At 44.9% G+C, this 21347-nt stretch overlaps 1 non-coding gene across 1 annotated transcript; it reads left to right on the top strand.

The window, feature by feature from the left end:
* The first annotated feature begins 8039 nt into the window (after positions 1 to 8039).
* On the top strand, positions 8040 to 8112 carry TRNAA-GGC (transfer RNA alanine (anticodon GGC)). The gene has a single exon. It is a non-coding gene; the product is annotated as a tRNA-Ala (tRNA).
* The last annotated feature ends 13235 nt before the right edge of the window (positions 8113 to 21347 follow it).

The raw sequence follows: 21347 nt of genomic DNA, 5'->3' as shown, positions 1-21347 counted from the left end.
CAGCCCACTATTCTTTGCCCCTTTGTGAAGGTTTGAGACCTACAGAGGCAAGGAAAAGAAAAAGGTCAAGCCTAGAGGCCTGGAGTTTTTGTTGGGAGGGGGTATCCCTGAGAGGAGTAGTTTCATTTCTCTGGATAAGTTTAATTTTCATTTCCCTTGTTAGGTTTCATTTCTTCAGGTTTGAAGCAGTACTTTCAGTTTTGAGGGAGGAGGGTATATTTTTACCATCACATGCTGCCAAATGCCTCTTTACCCAGGCATTTGGCAGCATGTGATGAGTTTTAATTGATCCTGGATTTGTTTTATGGTTTGGTTGATTGCTCAAAGTTGTTTTTAGGTATATGTTGTCTTTGTGTATACTGTCTGTTTTGTGTTTTTTATATTTTAAATTTTGCATATTGTACTTTTAATGTCTTAACCTTTGTAAACCGCCCAGAGAACTCCAGCTATGGGGCAGCATAGAAATGTTAATAATGATAATAATAATAATAATAATAATAATAATAATATAAAAAGAGAGCCAGTACAAGCAGAGTCAGGAAGACCAGAACTTGAAGAGTGAGCAGGAAAAAGCAGCTTAGAAAAGTCTAAGGACAGCTAGGGTAAAAGTACTTGCGTTTTGCAGCTTTTATTTTCTCTTAATGCCTTTTGTATCACTCCTCTGTATTGTGTAAATACCTTTAGTTGTGATTTGCTTGTTTTAATTTACCAGTAAAGTGTTGTGGCTAAACCGTGTGTCTAAAGTGTCTGTCACGCCATGTCTACAGCCTAAACCCCATATTATTGGAAAGGAGAAGGTAAAAGAAGGAAGGTGGGACTCTTAAGGAGGCAAGAAGTCCTTAAGGACTCCTGACACCCCTATTCAAAGCAGCTCCCCAGTAAAGCAAGCTGAAAACCAGGCTTAGAAGAGATCATTGTGACCACGGGGGGGGGGGGAGAAGAGAGATAGGCAAAGGCGATCCTTTCCTCAGCCCCAAATCAAGCGTGAAGCTTCTCTTCTTGGCAAAAGAGTAGACAGTTCATACCTCCCCCCACTCAAACATAATAAAAATTTAATGCTGCTGTATATCCAGTCAGACAGGTTCAGAGTGGTAAATACCTACTTCAGCATTCTATTTATAGATGAGACCACCTTCAAACGTAGCTAAACTGAGTCCTCCCCCCCTTTCTCCCCACTGTGTGTCTGCTTATCAGGAATTCGTTACCAATATAGTAGGGTTTATCCAGATCTGTTTATTTTTTTTAATAACAGCATTTAAAACAAAAAGGTGGAGCTGCTATGCACTTACTATTGGCATTGCTAATCACTAAAGGAGCCTCATGGATCATGGTGCCTCAGGCCTCAACTACAAATGGAGCTGTTGTTGCCTTGAAAGACCAGATAATTTCATTCTGCTTAAGTCAGCAGACAAGCAATACGTGTAATGATCTTCCCTTCACCCTCCAGGGTCCGTACAACAATGGCTCCTCAAATGGATCAAGGTGGCTGGCTTCCATATAGGTTTCAAAGTACAGCCTTGGAAATCTGTGTGCAAGAATACTGGAGTAGCTTGAGCTCTAGGAATGAATGACTGGCCTTTGACATGCTTCATTGCTATTCCAAGCAAGTGATACCAGGACTTCAGCTAAAGTCAGTCATACTGTTCCTTACTTTCACGGAAACTCTGAAGAGATTTTAATGCCCTAAAAACACAGAACTTAGCCACTTATTTAAAACACATCCTCCGAGAGTTGTTCCCTGAATCTTGTAGTCTTCCTTGAGTGACAGGTTGGTGCCTATATTCTCCTTTTTTATTTTTGAAAGTTAAGTGAGTCTTTATTTCTCCCAATCATATCTGTTTAAGAATCTGTTCTCACCACTCTGGGACTCTCCCTGCACAACACCAGCAACAGATCGAGACTAGAGTTTAAGGATTAATGCTTTTATGCTTGCTTATTGTGGAATATTGATGTTATGCTGAATCTGGGAGATCCCTGAAGAATAAGAAGAAAAGATTGGCAAGAGAGAAAGGCACTGGAGCTCTTCCAGGACAAACACTGAATCTGATCCACTTCTGTGCACCTTAAGTAAAAGAAATAGTCATTGGAAAAGAGAAGAGATTTCAGAATTGAAATTACAGCATGTGAAGAATCTTCAGAATCATCATAAAAGATAATGTAGATAAAAATACAAGACTGGTAAAATACCCACCACATGATGGGAATCTCTTGGTTTCTAAAAAAGCAAGTAGGTTTGAGATGAGAGTGGTGATTGGTGTAATCATGGCTCCTAATATAATAAGGACAGTGGTGGCTATGTAGCATTGTGACATCACACTCATTATATTATCCCTGAGTGGACGGGATCACCTTCATAGGAAGAAAAATATAAAAACCTAGCACCAGATTGGGTAGTGAATTAAGCAGTGAACAAAATGGCGATGACATATTTTGACCTTTTCAACCTGTTTTTGCTCCCCCATATAAAATGGGCAAACTATTCAGTGCATCCCTATTTTCCATTTCAGCAGAACCTCTATAACACACTATCTCACTGCCTGGTATTTTGATTTCTCCCTCTCTTCCTGTTTCTGAAGACCAGCTTCAATGAGCTCAATTTAAGAGGAACAGGGAGTATATAAAGGCTTTTATTCACAATACAGTTTATCTGCTGGATAATCACACTGACACATGGCAAAATGAATCTTAACATTGACTAAGGCAGACTGATACATATTCAGTGCAAAATGTATTTTAAAAAGCAAGCATGTAATAAATAAGAGTTGACTATATCTAAAGGGCTCCGAAAAAGAATGTTGGTAATTATGAACCCCTTTATAAATACACAAGGCAATGTGGTGGAGCCATTTCCAATTTGTGAAATTGCTCGGATTTACACAGAGACTCACAGGCAATAAATCTGAGGAAATTGTGCGATCGTGGAGTTCTCCGCTTCTGTTTCACTTGGAATACTCTTTTATGCTCTGTTGATAAAATATTATAGTAACAGAATTTGCATTAATTCAAACGCCTGAAAAAACTCCAGTTATGGCAGACTTATGTGTTGCTTATAATGCCCTTAAATAAAATGCTACAATTATGGAACATCATAAAAGGTTCAACATTCTAGGTAAGAAATCTAATCCCCCAGAAACAGCTGCAGAATGCATAGAGTTGAATGGAGTCAAATGACAAAGGTTAAAGTACTAAAATGGATACAATAAACCTCAGAAGATAAAATGCAGATATATTTTCTGAATATGGAAAGTTAGGCAGCAATTCCATGGAAGTACAGGGACCTTAAATTGTATAATGTCAACTCAAGTTATTACAATATTTTCAGTTCAGCACACCTAATGGCAAAGCTCTCACAGAGAAATAAAAAACGTGAGGCGATTTTTTTTTATAGGGACAACAAAGGTTCAAAAGGGACATTTTGGAAACAGCTATGGTGGCTACAGAAAAACTATAGGTTTAATTGAAAGATAAAATTCTTTTCTAAAAGTGGAAATGCACTATGGCCACCATCCTATGCAAACGTAACCTAGGAGCATACAACATTGAACACCGTGGGATTTATTTTGAGTAATGTAGATAGCAGGGATTCAGAATTTCTTTAAGCTCAGGGGCTGAATTTCATTTCAAAGAAGCTCTCAAGGGCTGCATACCAGTGGTGAGAGTGGCTGAAGGCAAAGGGGGGGGGGCAAAAGGACCCCCAGATGCCAGCATATTTTAGTTTAAGGGCACAATCCTATGGCCGCTAGTCAGCAGCTAGCCCGTGCTCTGAGGTAGGTACTTGGAGAACTGACCTCCATCCCCTTCTGCGCCACCTCATTAGGGATGTCAGAGAATTCTGCCACGGACTCCAGTGAGGACTCTAAAGAATCCAGGCCCCTGGAGTCCGTGGCGGAACGGCCTCCCCCCCCGCCACCCCGTGGAATCCCTCTGGGATGGACCTACCTGGTGGCGGATGCGGTGGTGGCTCTGGTGGCTGCCAGGCTGCTGTGGCCGCAAATGGCGGCCATCGTAGCGGCCACCATTTGCATCCCTATGCTTGCCCGTGATAGGCTACGTATATATTTACGTAGCCTATCACGGCTAAAGCAGGGATGCAAATGGCATCCCCTACGCCATTTGCGGCCACAGCAGCCCGGCAGAGGGTGGAGGCTCAGCTGCAGATTGGCCCGGCCGGCGGCTCCGCAGACTGGCCATGGAGCAGAGCCGGCCAGGCAGGATTCTGGGGGGGAGGAACAGATCGCCTTCTCCCATCTGCAGACCCCAGCGGAGCCAGGTAAGTGGGGTTTCGTACGCCCCTACACCTTGTAGGCAGTGTAGATCGGCCCCGTGCTCCACATTTGGATGAGCAGCATGGAGTGGGGGAAATGGGGTGTTCCTGGGATGGGCAAGAGTGGGGAGCTCGGAATTGCTGGTATGACACTTCCTGTGTGTCGTCTGGCCTCCCCACCCCGCACTCCGAGGTCCTGCGGCTAGACAGCCGAAATCAGCTATCTAGCTGCAAAAGCAGGGCAGTGGGAACATGGAGGAGATGTGCTCCTCACCACTCCTCCTGCCCTGCAGTGGATAGGCGGTCGCCCCCAGGTTCAGAGGTGACCATCGATCCCCATAGGATTGCTCTCTAAAGCTCTTACTACCAGTAATTAAGCCTTAGGAGAGGCAGTTCAACCTTTCAGAACGTGGGAAAAACTGCACAAAAGCTGAGAAACCACCAAACAGTGGGTGGTTGTGGGGAAGGGCCAGGGGAAGAAAAAGGGGGAATGTCTTTCTGGGGAACCCTGGAGTGCTATATTTGGACCCCCCAGATTTGGACTCCAGGCCTGGTGTGAAGGTTTGAAGCCTACAGAGGCAAGGAAAAGAAAAAGGTCAGGCCTAGAGGCCTGGAGTTTTCTGTTGGGGGGGTATCTCTGATAGGAATAGTTTTGTTTCTCTGGTTAAGTTTCAGTTTAATTTCCCCAGTTAGGTTTCATTTCTTCAAGTTTGAAACAGTACTTTCAGTTTTGACGGAGGGAGGTATATAAAGAGAGCAGGAGGGCTTGTAAGAGCAGAGTTGGGGAGACCAAAGCCTGAAGAGGGAGCAGGAAGAAGCAGCCTGGAGAAGTCTAAGTACAGCTAGGGCAAAGGAACTTGCATTTTTTTTTCCAAATATATTTTTATTTTATTTTTATAAATGAAATAAACACTACCAACAATATATTCAGAATGTTCAGTTTCCAGCATTACAGTATTCTAAGAAAAAAAGGAGGATTGCAAAAGAAGGAAGAGAAAAAAAGAAAAAAAAAAAAAGATATTAAACTTCAATAAGAACAAACCAAATATCCAAACAGTCATATAGCACAGGAATAGAAGCAAACAATCCATTTCCATTGGCCATATATCACCATTCAGTTAATGCGCATTAATAAACATTAAAGTTTTATCTAACAGGAAAGAAAAGGAAAAGTTCCTCCTGTGCAAGCACCGGGTCATTCCTGACTTCTAGAGGGACGCCGCTTTCGCTGGTGTTTTCATGGCAGACTGTAGCGGGGTGGTTTGCCATTGCCTTCCCCAGTCATGACTACCTTTCCCCCAGCAAGCTGGGTACTCATTTTACCCATCTCGGAAGGATGGAGGGCTGAGTTGACCTGATCCGGCTACCCGGGACCCGGCTTCCACTGGGATCGAACTCAGGTCGTGGGGAGAGTTTTGGCTGCAATACTGCCGCCTACCACTCTGCGCCACATGAGGAATAGTAATAATAACAATCCCATAATGATATTAATAATAATAATAATAATAATAATAATGGGGGAGTTTAAGAAAAGGATAAAAACAAAAGCAAATCAAGAAACTTGCATTTTTGCAACTTTTATTTTCTCTTAATACCTTTTGTATCACTCAGCTCTATCACGTAAATGCCTTTAGTTGTGCTTTGCTTGCTTTAATTTACCAGTAAACTGTTAAGTTAAACCCTAAGTGTCTGGTGTGTCAATCCCCCCACGTCTACAGCCAAAACCCCACATTAGTGGAAAGGGGAAGGTAAAAGAAGGAAGGTGGGACTCTTAAGGAGGCAAGAGATCCTTAACGAGTTTCGTGCAAGTCCTAAGAGGGACCCTGATACCTGGTATATAGCATAGCACTGTAAATCTATTCAATGCACTGAAGTACATTGGCCCAGTCTGGTGATAAACCTATGCAGCCGCCAGGAATGTGCATAAAGAGCTCTGTTAATGAAAGCACAAATCACACCAATCAGCTGTTTGGAAGGGAGGAGGAAGAGGGACAGAATTCAGTTCCTGCTTCCAAACAGATGATCAGTAGCAGTTCTCCATGCTTAGAGGCCCCAGCAGCTGGATTTACACTGGCACATGACAGCATGCATCAGGCATAAAGATCCATGGCTCTTCTGATAGATACCCAGTTTGTTTTCCTCAGTGCCTCACATGAGGGCTCCTTATGAACCATAGTGTTTCATTCTGTCACACACATCCTGCCTTCACCTGCTTCTTCTGAAGAAGCAAAGATTGTTCCACTCAGTCATTTCCCCCTGTTCTTTCTTCACTCTGATAGGAACTGGATGACTGTTGCTCCACTTATTATTGCGCATCCATGAAACATCCTGTGTTAATATATTACCCTATATGGCCTGGCACATATTTTACTTGAAAATATGCATGTGTGTGTTGTGAACTTTGATGAAAAGAAGAAACAGACCTCATTGTGGCACTAAGTGTAGCACCCAGGTGTCATAAATTGAAGACAGAGTTCTGCTAAAAAAGAATAGCAATTATATTTCAAGGTGGATTTTTTGTTGTTCGAAATAAATTTTAAAAATCCAGTCTCAACTTGAAAATCTAAGCTGCAGTTTCATATTCTACAGGCTTTCTAAAATCTGTTTCTAGTGCTGATGTAAGTATTAATGTAAATACACAGACTAGTGGATATAGGAGGGGAACTTTCCAAATGGTGATGTCACCTTGGAATGCCTTAAAGAGTGTATCTACACCAATGAATGTATATACCAGATTAACTGTCATAGCTGCTTCCATAGAGTTCTGGGAACCCTGAGTTCAGGGAGAGTGCTAAGAATTCTCTGTTAGAGATCTGTGGCACAGATGACAGTTCTCAGTGTCCCCTGGGAAGAGGAAAAATGATTAAGCCTAGTTTAAGTCTGTGGTGGAGATATACACCCTCGGACTCAGCCTTATATCTGGTCCTGTTCCATTAATTCCAGAGATGATCACCTACTAAAGTGGATTGATAGTCTGCTCTTCTCCAAAGGCTCAGAACAGGTAACATAGGGATGGTGCAGATGCCCGATTCCATCTGGGAATCTGGCGGAAGTCCCCCTGCCTGCACCCCCGAGCCCCGCTCACTGAGCCCCTGCCCCTGCTCACCCCCTCAGCAAGCAGCCTGCACTTACCCTGCTGGCCTTGTCGAGCTCCGTGGTTGTCATTTAAAAAAAAAAAAAAGCGAATGCAAAAATGCGCATATTTGCGTATGTGCTAAAATGCGCATTTTTGCAGATGTGCATATTCACTAATATGCACATTTTTATGATCGCCATTTTATTTTTCAAAAATAAAACGAGGATGCTGGGATGAGTGCGGGCTGCTTGCCGAGCATGGGAGGGGCTCAAGCGCAGTCCGTGGACCAGTGGGCGGGGGCAGGGGCTGGGTGGGCACCCAGTGAACCCCAAAGGGGTTGGGTTTGCTCATCCCTAATTAAAAATAATCAACAATATGAAGAGACAGGAGCAATTAATTAATGCTGCCCCCAAGAGTCTATTCCAGTGATGCAGGATCTCAGGTCCAGGGGAAAATCTGGCTCTCTGGGGTTCCCCAGAGGGCCCTGCCCCCTTTCCCCAGCCATACCTCCTTTCCTTCAACCACCAACCATTTGATGGTTTCCTGGCCTTTGTGCAGCTTTTTCCCCATTCTAAAAGGCTGAAATGCTTCTCCTAAGGTGTAGTTGTTGGCAGGAAGAGCTTCAAACTACAGTATGCTGGTATTTTGGGCCTCACCCCTTTCCTTTTGGCCCCACCCCTTTTGCTTTCAGCCAAAAGAGGGGGCTGTGGCTCAGTGGCAGAGCACCTGCTTGGCAGGCAGAAGGTCCCAGGTTCAATTCCTGGCATCTCCAGGTAGGGCTAGGAAAGAATCCTGCCTGAAACCCTGGAGAGCTGCTGACTAGGGATGTACGAAAGTCACTTACCTTTTCGAAGGGTGACATTCGTGGTGTGGGGGAGGCGCTCCATCCCTCCCCCCGAAATTCTGGCCGGGGGGGAGGCGCTCCATCCCTCCCCCTTGAACCCTGGCCGGCTGGCTCCGCTCCTCAGGGATTCTGCGGAGCCACCGGCCGGCTCCGTCAGCGGCCGGACATCCGGCCGCTGGCTAGCAGGGACGCAAATGGCGGCAGCCGTAGCCGCCGCCATTTGCATCCCTGCAGTCAGCCGTGATAGGCTATGTAAATGTTTACGTAGCCTATCACAGTGTTCTTTAAAAATCTAGCCGTGATAGGCTACGTAAATCTTTACGTAGCCTATCACGTTTTTTTGTTTTGTTTTGTTTTTTAACTGGAAATGGCGGCCGCGGCAGCCGGTTGGAAGACCTGACGCCGCCGCCGCCGCCAAACCGCCGCCGGAGCCGCCGCCGCCAGGACGATCCACCCAAGGTAAGTCCTGTCCTGGGGGTGTGGGGGGCAGACCGTTCCACCACCGATTTCGGGGGGCCGAATGCGCTGGCATTCGGCATCCCCGAGATCCATGGCGGAATTCTCTGACATCCCTACTGCTGACAGTCAATCAGTACTGGACTAGATGGATCAATGGTCTAACTCAGTATAAGGCAGCTTCTTATGTTCCTACCCACCACTGGAATGCAGTCCCCAAGGCTTCTTCGAAAAGGAATTCAGGCCCCAGGCTGAAAGAGGTTGAGCACCCGTGCCCTATCCCACGCTTCTTTGGGTAATGTAAGCATTTAGGAACCATGTGTGGAGGGGAAGGTTCATGTGGAAAGAACCAGGACTGCATAAATGGCCAGATCCAGAGGGGTAACACTGGGGTGTTTCCATCCATGAGATCACTGGGGGTGTACGGATTCCCCACCCTCTGTTCCAGTGGGGAATCCGTGGGGGGGGGAGGCGATCTGTTCCTCCCTCCCGGAATCCTCCAGAGCGGTTCCACTCCGCTCAGATTCCGGGGGCGGGGGAACTGGCTTGGGGGCGCTTACCTTCCCTCCTGCCAGCCAAAGCCATTTGCCTCCTCCCTGTCCCTGCCGATTGCCATGCTTTGTTTTGTTTTAAAAATGGCGATTGGGAGGATGTGCCCATAGACTTATACGTAAATAGAGTCATGAATCTTATTTTATTTATTTATTTATTTATTACATTTATATCCCGCCTTTTTTCCTCCAAGGAACTCAAGGTGGCGTACATAATCCTCCTCCTCTCCATTTTATCCTCACAACAACAACCCTGTGAGGTGGGTTGGGCTGAGAGTATGTGACTGGCCCAAAGTCACCCAGCGAGCTTCCATGGCCGAGTAGGGACTAGAACCCGGATCTTCCGGCTCCCAGTCCGTCACTCTCACCACTACACCATGCTGAATCTTGTGTATAAGTCAATGTGTCTATAGGCTTATACGCAAGATTCACGGCTCTATTTTGCATATAAGTCTATGGGCACATCCTTCCAATCGCCATTTTTAAAAACAACAACAATGTGGCAATCGGCAGGGACAGGGAGGAGGCAAATGGCTCTAGCTGGCAAGAAGCAGCCAAGTGCCGTTCTGCCTCCAGTCCTCCTGGAGCGGAGGTAAATAGGGATGTCAGAGAATTCCGCCACGGATCTCGGTGAGGCTGAATGCCAGTGCATTCAGCCCCCTGAACTCCATGGTGGAACGTGCCCCCCCGCCTCCCCGGGGATCCCGCCCGGGACAAGACTTACCTGGGGCGGATCTTCCGGGCCGCGGTGGCTGTGGCGGTGGCTGTGGCGGCTGGTCTTCTGACCAGCTGCTGCCGCCGCTATTTCCAGTCTTGTTAAAAAAAAAAAAAAAAAAAGACGTGATAGGCTACATAAAGATTTACATAGCCTATCATGGCTAGGTTTTTTTTTAAAAAAAACACAACGTGATAGGCTACGTAAATCTTTACGTAGCCTATCATGGCTGGCTGGTTTAAAACAAACAAACGCGTGTACGCAAATGGCGGCGGCTACGGCCGCCGCCATTTGTGTTCCTTATTTTTGGCCATCTTAGTCTACATAAATATTTATGTAGACTGACAGCGAAAATAAAGGGAAATGCAAATAGCGTAGCGGGTGCTATTTGCGTCCCTTTTTGATTCGCCGTTTTAGCCTACGTAAAGATTTACATAGGCTAAAACGGTGAATCAAAAAGGGATGCAAATAGCGCCCGCTACGCTATTTGCATTCCCCTTTATTTTCGCCGTCATAGTCTATGTAAATATTTACATAGATTCAGACGGCCAAAAATAAGGAACACAAATGGCAGCGGCCATAGCCGCCGCCATTTGCGTACGTGGGTTGTTGTTTTTTCCCCCAGAGCCCTCCGCGGCCGGAAATCCGGCTGCAGACGGATCTGGGCTGGGCTGGGCCTGGCTGGCTGCTCCGCGGAGCTGCCGCGGAGCACAGCCGGCCATCGAGGATTCCGGGGGGGAGGAACGGATCGCCTCCCCCCCGTCGAGGATTCCAGGGGGAGGGATGGAACACCTCCCCCCCCACCATCAACATAATCCGCAAAAGGTAAGTCACTTTCGTACATCCCTAGAGGTAAATGGTCCCGATCCGCTGTGGATTCCTGAGCCCGGATTCCAAAGAATCCAGCCTCATTTGAATCCACAGCGGATTTCTCTGACATCCCTAGAGATCACATTCTTACTTTACCAGAGGAGGTGGGGTGGCAACAACATCACATACATGGTGCAAGTATTCTGTTGAGTCCACCCCACTTTCTCCAATTTAAGATATGGCTTTGACTCCCCAACCTAGATTTCTTAAAATCCAACTCTACAATGAAGTGTTCCATTTCTAGGGTGGCTAAGATGGGGAGTATTGGTCCAATGCCAACATAATGCTATAATTCAAGAGCTTGCGCTATACAGAGTAACCCATGTTGTTGTCATGCTCCATCAGCTTGTCACCCTTTCCTCTTCCAATGGAATTATTATGTACGGGGACATCTCACTGCACTAGGAGGTGTAGTTGCAGGCAAAACAAGTTTCTCATAAGAATGAATTTCTTTGACATATAGACCCATGAATGTTTTCTTCAGAAAGAATCATATACTCTAACTCAGGCATGGCCAGCTGGTGATTTTCCAACCACATCCAGGCCGCGGCAATTTTATTAGGCCCTTGGTGGTGGCCTTATCAATTTTTTACCACTCCCTAAATATAATTTTTTTGCCTATAGTTTCACTGGTAAGGAAAATACTATCATTTTCTGTAAGCTGAAAGAAGCAAAGGTCTTTCACATACTGTTATATATTTCTTTCTTTGTACTAGGGATGGATGAATCTGTCAGCTTTGGTTTCTGTCAGTTTCTCATTCTTCCAGTCTTATATTTGGTTCATTCTAAGCATGGAGAATTTTTCTAATCTTAAGTTCGGTTTGTCTTGAACTTTGAGAATCCCCCCCCCCAAATTCTCATGAAAATAGGTATGCATTTTTGTGAACATTTCTTCCAGTACATGCACTTCACCTGTTATACCCATTTTTGTAAGCATTTTCCCTAACATAATACATTTTTAAATGTTATTTTTGTTAATATATGCAGTTTGTGTGCACTTTTCCTTAATGATCCCCTTTTTTTAATTGGAGGACTCCATTTCTAAGGATGGACGAAAGTCCCTTACCTGATCCCGCAGCTTGCTTCGTGGTGGGGGGGGAGGCGCTTCAGTTCTCCCCCCGAAATTCTTGGTGGGGGGGAGGTGCCCCACCCCTCCTGGCCGAAATTAAGGCCGGGGGGGCGCCCTATCCCTCGCCGCCAAAATTCTGGCCGGGGGGAAGCGCCCCGTCTCCCCGGCTGCGAAATAAAAGTTATGCAAAAAAAAACAAAAAAACATGATAGGCTACGTAACGATTTACGTAGCCTATCACGGCTAGATTTTCAAAGTCAGCCATGATAGGCTACGTAAATCGTTACGTAGCCTATCACTGCTGACTTTGGGGAAAAAAAAAAGCGCGTACACAAATGGTGGTGCCCATGGGTGGTGCCCTTATTTATTTATAAATGGTGGCGCCCTTATTTAGGCACGGGTAGTCTACATAAAGATTTACGTAGACTACGGCGAAAATATTTATTTATTTATTTATTTATTTATTTAAATATTTATTATTTTCGTCGTAGTCTATGTAAATCTTTACGTAGACTACCCGTGCCCAAATAAGGAACGCAAATGGCGGCACCCATGGGCGCCGCCATTTGCGTACACGCTTCCCCCCCCCCCCAAAGTCAGCAGTGATAGGCTACGTAACGATTTACGTAGCCTATCATGGCTGATTTTGAAAATCTAGCCATGATAGGCTACGTAAATTGTTACGTAGCCTATCACTTTTTATTTATTTATTTATTTTACTGGGAAATGGCGGCAGCGGCAGCAAGTGAGAAGACCAGCTGCCGCCCCCGCCCCCGCCGAAACGCCGCCGAAACACCTCCGGGACCCGCCGCCGAGAGGGACATTCGACAGAGGTAAGTCCCATCCCGAGGGGGGGTGGCGGGGGGGTGGCGGAGAATTTCCCCACCGATTTCGGGGGGCCAAATGCGTTGGCATTCGGCCTCCCGGAGATTCGTGGAGAAGTGCAAATTTCAAAGGATAACTGAGTTTTGATGCACATGTGCAAATGTTCAAAACTAGGTTTGTTCGCATTATAATGTGAACCAAATGAATTCTTCTCCCACCCCCAGTAATGCCCCAGCTGTGTCTGAGTATGTATGCTCTATAACTATATGGTTATTTCTAGGTGATGCTCACTGTATTATGGAGCTAGAACACTTCTGAGGGATTTGGGTTGTGTGGCAAAATACTCCTCTGTTTGTTGGGCCAGTGTCCAGAGTATAAATGCACAAGTTTCCTTTCTGTGCTCTAGCATATCAATGGTCGAGCTACTCCCTCGGTGCCACAACTGGCACAGACAATGGCCAGTTCTGGCATTCCTGGATTAGCTGGAGGGTCCCCAAGCCTGAGAATGGCATAAAGTCAACCCCACCCTGTTACCTGCTTCCAAGCTCAGCAGGCCAGAAGTAAAACTACCTCAAGGCACAAACACAACATAAATACCATCATGTGTGCCAGAGTAGCGTCATCTCATACTGTGGATTTGGCTTATGTATCTGTCTTAGGGATGGATGAACCTGTCAATATTGTTTTCTCTCACTTTCTCATTTCTTTCAATTTTATAATCAGTTTGTCCTGAACTGTGAGAATTTTCCCAAACTTAACTTTGGGTCTTCCCAAATACTGAGAATTAAAAAACAAACAAAAAACACACAGGTTGCATGAAAAGTCATATGAATATTTGTGTGCATTTTTGTCTAATATACACATTTCTGCAAGCAATTTTCCTAACGTAATGCATTATTAATAATTCTTTTCATTTTTGTACACATTTTTTTTATTAGAGTATTTCCTTGAAAAATTTGGGGAATTTTGAAGGATAACTGGATTTTGGTTTGGTAATTGGTTAAAAAATGTGGAATTACATACATTTGCATTAAAATGCCAACTGAATGAATTTCTCACCAACCCTCATCTATCTAGAAATTTATATGCTGGCCTTTGATCACAAAGGCCTTCAAGTTGACTTGCAATAATTAAACACAGTATGCAATAAAATTACAGTCAGATACAAATATTAACAGATAGCTTGAAACAAAACTGGAGGCAGACTAAAACACCCAGAGCAACAAGGAGAAAAACTATCCAAATCAAAATGCCTGGCCAAAAGAATTAATAGTCTTTACAATTCACGTAAAGGCTAAGAGAACCAAACAGCTGGCCAAGGCAGGGAGTTCTACAATCTAGGCTCTACTTCTCGGAAGGCCCCATCCCACATCCCAGCCAAGTGAACCTCCAAAGATGATGGAAGGTGGAACAAGGCCTCAAAGACAAGTGTAGCAGCCAGGCAGGCTTATGCAGGAGAGGACAATCCTTCAAACGATTTGGCTTAAGACACACTTACCAAAAAGTGTGTCACCTTGGCTCTAACTCAAAAATCTAAAGGCTTGTGCAAACCAATATCTGGTATGGTAACCAGTATAAGTGAAAATTCATTGTGACTATTATTACAATAGAAAGGGGAGGATGAGCTGACAGAGCCGGGACTCATCATGTAACTTCTGCAGCCCAATCCTGCTTCTGTACGATAGGCCATAAATCATTTGAAACCAGAGTATCCATTACCCTTATGGGAAGAGGCATGGCATAATCTCCTTCTCCATGATGAAGTTACTCTGTCCAGATTAGAGCGAAACTCCAGACTCGTGAGTTGGAATTCCAACGCAATTATTGTACTTAGCTCTTAATTCCAACATGTATATGCCTTTTCACACTCACCTAGGATTAATAGCATTACAATTTAGTTTTCATTGTCAGAAGAGATTATCATTTTGATGACTTTCTGGCTTGGTTCCAACTGGTCAGATTCGGTTATGGTTGCAGAAACACAGCCATGAGTTCAACTGTTTCTTAAAGGCTCCTTTAGATGAAGGAGCATTCACTGTGATCCCTGGTTCTGCTTTTGATTTGTTTTTCTGTTTTCTGTCTTCGGGGTTTTGCAGAAATCTTTGCAACACTATACAACCGCTTGAAGACTTACAAGCATATTACATGAGTAGCACATAGCTCATCAGATTAAAAATTAAATAACCGCCACTGCCGCTACTGTCAGAGGGGGTGAAACACCTTTGAATTCCACCATAATTTCACTTGATGTCCTCAGTACTGCAACAAAGTGAGCATCCATGTAGGAGACAAACCACAAACTAATTTAGAACAAAACAAACCTGTTCCCATGAACTCAGATTTAATTCTCCATAGGCAGAATGACAGTGCAGTGCATTGTGGGCTAGGCTAATCAAAATGATAGTTGTTGCTTCAATGGCTGAACTTCTATGGTATTTGAATCAAAGAATGCAAGGTAGGAGCAATGAGAAAGGTTTGTCTGTGAATGTTTCTCCTTTCCTATTCTTATTTCAGACTTTGTTCATTCTGTATTGTTATTTCATCTGTCGTTGGTTGACAGTTTATTGGCTGGTGGTCCACACTAGAGGTGTGCAGTGGATGTGGACAAATCCAGAACTGAATCAGGCTGCTTTCAGAGAGATTGGAGAATATGCCCAAGTCAAAGTGGGGGTCTTGCAAAGTGGACCAAACAGAATCAGAACTGTCCCAAAGTTTCGCTAGTGATTCTGAGGTAAACAGTTGCAGACAGTATGTCTGCAAAACCTGAAATGTTTCTCCCCAAGGTCAGTGTATAAATTTCTAGATAGATGAGGGTTGGGGAGAAATTCATTCTCCCCAAGCTCTCCATATAAGGCGAATGCCAGGGTGGAGAGAAAGAGAGGGGATACAAGGAGGAGGTGTAGTTTCATACAATCATGGAGTTGAAAGGGGCCGTTTAGGCCACTGAGTCCAACCCCCTGATTACAGCAGGAATCCAGTTCAAAGCATCCCTGACAGATGGCTGTCCAGTCTTTGCTTGAATACCTCCAGTGTTGGAGAGCCCACCACCTCCCTAGGCAGTTGGTTCCATTGTCTGAATGCTCTGAAGTTTTTCTGATGTCCAGTTGAAATCTGCCTTCCTGTAACTTTAGTCCATTATTTTGTGTCCTTCCATCTTGGATGGTAGAGTACAGGTTGTGGCCCTCTACTGTGTGACAACCCTTTAGGTATTTGAAGAGAGCTGTCATATCTCCCTTCAGTCTTCTCTTCTCAAAGCCAAACATATCCAGTTCCTTCCATCTTCCCTCGTAGGACTTATTTTCGAGTCCCCTGATCATCTTTGCTGCCCTTCTCTGAACTCATTCTGATTTATCTGAATCTTTCTTAAAGTGTGGTGTCCAGAATGGGACACAATATTTGACTGACTGACCACTTTAGCTTCCAACTAGGAAATAACTTTATCAGGGCTCTCCATTTTACTTTAGGATCCATGCCCAGGGCCTGCAGAAATAGCTTTACTTGAGAGTCAGTGCTAACTGGGAGATGCCTTGGCCACTGCTAGTGACACCATCTCCCCAACTCAGTATCCGGAGTTCCATTGCATTCCTGCAACCTGTGTCCACCTCCCCTAGCAGTTTCTCCCTGGCTGCCTGGTACAGCAAAGCCCAGGGCAGCCCTTCATGCTAAGGATGGTGCCTGCTAGCAGCTTATAATAAGGTGGTGGTGGGGGGGGACTAGCTCTAGACAGGCAGCCAGGAAGTGTAGTGTAGGGGGACTGGTCTTGCCACCTCTTCTGCTTCCCCTCCCACTTTGTGTGGAAGGAAGCCGTTAAAAAAGGAAAGGGGACCGGAAGAAAGGAAAAAGAGCAGCAAGAGAGCATCCACAAATGGATTGCTTGGCCCTGTCCCCTGCTAGTTTCAAGCAGCAGCCTGGACTGTTTTGAGTCTTGAAAGCTTTGCAGAGATGGCTGCACGTGCTTAAGCTTGTCCCTCTGTAACTTATATAGTGAAAGAGATCAGGACTTTGTTGTTGTAGAAATGAAGGAAGCATGCAGGAAAGGAAAATGAACAAACACAACCCTTAATCGCCAGTGAATACTTCCCTAAAATATGGGAAGTGGTTATGTCCCAACTGTGCTAACAAAAGGGGAAAAAAATGCTATAAATGAACAAGGCACAAATAAGCCCACACTCAAGGTACCAAAAGCCTCTAAATACAGTCTTCTGCCTCCACTGTACAACTGAATTGCAACCAAATTAAGCTCTAATCTACTGTCTAGACAGATTTTTGCTTATCCAGTCACACAGGCCATAGAACCTTAGATGTTTAGAACGCTTGAGAACTGTTGTAATTCTTCAGTTGCTGCTTGTTACCTGCCCTCTGAGATCACCTGTTCTCCTTGGTTTTGACATGTGTGCTGGGTACCTCCACCCAGAAGAAGCATGTTGTTATGGGATTGGAGGGCTGAGCTGGTTGACTTCTTGGTGTCCCTTACGACTCAGTGATTCTTGACTCTTAAGATTTCTGTGAATGGGTTTTCTGCCAGTGTTGGTTGCCTGAGGAATACCAGGTCATCATCACCTCGTTAACTGTCCTAGCAAAGTTGCCCAGTGCCTTCTCTTTCAGGAGCTGGCTTTAACAACCTCTAAAGAAATAGCCAGAGACTTTTCTGGAAGGGGAGAGCCATTTTAGAGAAGGGGGCATATCTTTCTTCTCCCCTCCACTCCCAGGCTGTACATATGTGGAAGCTACCACTTGGAGAAAGGCAGTCTGAGAAGAGAGAGAGAGAGCTGGGTCAAAAGAACCTTGGGGCCACTGACTGCCCTTCTAAAGGTCTGATGTGGAAGCAATGGATTTTGGGACAGAGTGTTCAATGCTATACAGTATTATACCCCTATACTATTTTGAAAGGTCTCATCAGTTGACATCACATTAGCCATTGTAGCTACAATTAGGGATGGACGAATGTGTCAGTTTTGCTTTTTCCTGCATTCAAATGTCTTAAATCTCAAGTTCTTTCCATGCTGAATATGAATAAATTTGCAAATTTTGATACATTCTTGTCAAAAATGAACCAAAATGAAATTCTCACCTAGCTGCATTAGCCAAATAGGTACATGCAGAGAACTATTCTGTACCTGTCTGCCATATCCATCCTTGAAGAAAAAGATTATTTTTTCTGTCAGAAGAAAAGAGGTGGCAACCCTAATTATTATTATTATTTCAGTACCACAAACAAGCTTGAATACACAGGTATTCAAACTCAGAATTTTGAAAGATAAGCACCCCTTGGGCAAGGTTGGACAAATCTATCGGTTTTAGTTTCTCATTCATTTTTTTAAAAAATTATCAAGTTCTTTTCATGTCAAATATGAAGGAATTTGCAAATTTTGGAAAATTCATATCAAAAAAAGAACTGCAATGAAATTCTCAGCCATCCCTCAGTACTGTCACATCAAGTATAGTCACAATAAACATAGACGTGTGGGGTACAGGCACAGTCAGTATTTGTTCAGTAGAGTCTCAGGAGATAAAGTCATTTGAGTTATAAACTTAGAGCTTACAGATTCAGGCAACCAGATCAGCACCTCAGAGAGCTCCCAGTGAGCCTGCACTGGCTGGACTGGAGCTTCTTCCCACATTAGGCAATATGGGAAGTTGTTGCCACAGCAAGGGGCTGAAGCCAACTGAAACCTTATGAAGGCAGGCAAGTCTTGTTTGGCTGTAGGCCCCAATCTCTGGAAGGAGCTGGCAATACACTTCAAAAGGCCTTTGACTGCTTTTATATCCTTAAGCTTCTGCAAAGCTAAGGAGATGGCTGTGCAGCTAGGGACTCACCTCCGAATCAGAGGATGGGGGTAATGCTCTCTGGCCAGGAGAGCACAAAGGAAGGTCCCAAAGCACACACACCCGGCTAACACCCCAAACCTCCCCTTTGTTCAAGTTTTCCTCCATGCCCTGTAAGAGCTCAAGGTCAGCAGTCATGATTAACTCCACCTATGATCAACCTGTGAATTTGTTAACATCTGAAATAACAAGTAACATAGATTTATTCCAAAGAGCTTTCCTGGGATCTTGTTAAATCCTTCCTGCAGATGGAGCTGGGGTGTGCTGAAACTCCTGAGGTCTCCGTGAAAGGAAGGAATCCTCAAGAGAGCTGAAGGCAGGTCACCACTTTGGCTATAGCAGGGACCTGGGAAATGCTCTGGAGAAGAAGGTTGTGATGAGGCTTCGATAGAACTCCAGGTTCTGTGGTTTAGAGTGATTTCAGTGGAGCAAGAGGAAATGGATGGAACCAGGGCTTGTCAATAAGCATGGGTGAACCACTCCATGCCCACCCCGTGCACCACGCGCCACCCCCCCGCTGCTTACCTGCTCCCTGATCGAGCCGGTGGGCGGCCTGTGGGCCTAATTAGGCTGTGGGCCGCCTAATTCCTCAGAGAATGGCCATTTTACATAAAATTGTGACTTACAGTTTTACATAAAATACATTTTACATAAATGGCGGCTGTAAAGTGGCCATTTACGCAAGATTACAGGTGTGAATAGTCAATTCACATGAAATTTTACATGAAATCTTTTTGTGTAAAATCTGTCTTTTACATGAAAGAATGAGCCACCATTTTTATGCAAATGGCAGTTCACTGAGGAGTCAGGTGGCCTCATGCTACTCACCAGGTGCCCGCAGGCTGCCTGCCAGCTGGACCACAGAGCTGAACATGGTGGGTAAGTGGTGGCAGTCCACAAACAGGAAGCCTGGAGGCTGAGCAGGGGGGAGTCTGCTGGACCCGACCCACCTCTCGGACTCCCACAACATCCCTACTTGTCAATCAACCAAGTGATTTCAGCAGCAAAGTGGTACCTTGCCATGGAGTGGCCAGTAACACTGTGGACCTGAAGCCTAAGGTTCTTATAGGGTTTGAAGAAGACTACAAAGGGACAAAAGGCTCTGGGTCCAATGAAGATAATAAAACAAAATAGTGGAGAAGACTCTTGGGCAGAATCAAGACTGGTTTCAGACAACCAAAGATCAAGATGACCTGTTGTTGAAGCCTTCGAGGGTCCTGAAAGGGCTCCCTCAGGATGGGCAAAATCTAATCAGGACAGCACTGTGCCCCAAAGTTGTGGTGCTTAAGACTGGGAAATGCCCTGTCAAGGATTATGTTAACACCCGGAGGGAAGTTACTCTGTGCCTGGGGTGCATACATATCTGAGTTCCTGACTGCTCTACTGGCACTTAATCTAGTGCTGCTTGGTTTTGCTAAATCTGGACCTGACTTAATGCTGCTGCCTTCGTGGCAGAATCACTTGCCAAATTGTCCTGTGATGTCTCCAAGCCGTGACTTGCTTCATTCTAGGCTGAGTTTCTTGAAGTGAATGCACCATATTTTCCCAAATAGTGAGGACGCTGTCCGCGCATGCCCTGTGCCATTTTCATTAACCATAGTTAAGATTAATGACAGTTTAGGGTTTAGATATAATGCTAAACTGAAGTTAATCTAAAATGGAAGTGGAAGCTTCTGATTTCCTCGTGGTTGTGCCGGAAGAGGAGAGGGGGGAAGCACGCAAATACAAGGTTCACTGTGGCTTGACCTCATAATGCTAAACCATGGTTTAGTGCTACGTATTAGCCAGGCCTGTGTGAAACAATCATGAATGAAACAATGGGAAGTGATGCCTCTTGTGATGCCATCAGCTCTCTTAAAAACTCTTGTCTGTCCCTGACCACTTCTGGGATGTTCTTTTGGACACCAAGCTGCCTGCACAAAAAATCAAATGAAGATCCGAATTCAGTTTGAAGGCTAGATGTGACTGTGGTGCATGTAGGATTTCTGGGATACATTTCTAGCAGTGTGTTTTAGTATTGCTGTGTTTCTGGCTAGCCAATTTCTAGAAGACACTTTAAATGTTAAAAGTGGCCTTATGAGACCTGTATGTTGTCAAAAGCTGTAACATGTAGATGCCAATAGCTGTGAACTGATATAGACCTGCAAGGTCAGATATAACTTGCTCCAAAAAAACCTGACTGGTTAAGGTTAAGCTTGGAGAGAAAACTCTCTTCTTTTAAGTTAGCCATGTCAAACATTTGTCATTAATATGACTGGCAACCTGATCCTATGGATCAGCTTTAGCAGCAAAGAATTGTGCCATTGAAACTGTAGCATGATCCTAGTAATGGTGGGTGAACTCGCAGTGGAGCTGCAAGTCAGGTCCAAGAAAGATGAGGGGACACCAGTTTTGCCTTTGTGGTGATGCTAGGACTATAGTGACAAATCTTGTGAATCAGTCTAGGGCTGTTCAAAATATTTCACCTGTGTACTTCCTGAGGTCAAGGCCTAAATCCTCAATACATTTTTTCTACAGCTGATTTGAAAGTACTCAAGTCAGTTGATCATGCACATTTCTGGCAGTGCTGAAAAATGCCTTCTCTTTTTGATGATATTTGGGTAGTTGTTGTTCAGTCGTTCAGTCACGTCCGACTCTTCATGACCCCATGGACCATAGCACGCCAGGCCTTCCTGTCCTGCGCTCTCTCCCGGAGCATGCTCAAGTCCATATTCATCGCATCGGTGATGCTATCTAGCCATCTCATCCACTGCCGTCCCCTTCTCCTTTTGCCTTCAGTCTTTCCCAGCATCAGGGTCTTTTCCAGGGAGTTTTCTCTTCGCATTAGGTGGCCAAAATATTGGAGCTTCAG

The sequence above is a fragment of the Heloderma suspectum genome, chromosome 4, assembly GCF_057233095.1.
Source record: "Heloderma suspectum isolate Gila_16-S chromosome 4, 16-S_ref, whole genome shotgun sequence".
Lineage (NCBI taxonomy): Eukaryota > Metazoa > Chordata > Lepidosauria > Squamata > Helodermatidae > Heloderma > Heloderma suspectum.
This window is presented reverse-complemented; position numbering and strand designations above follow the sequence as displayed.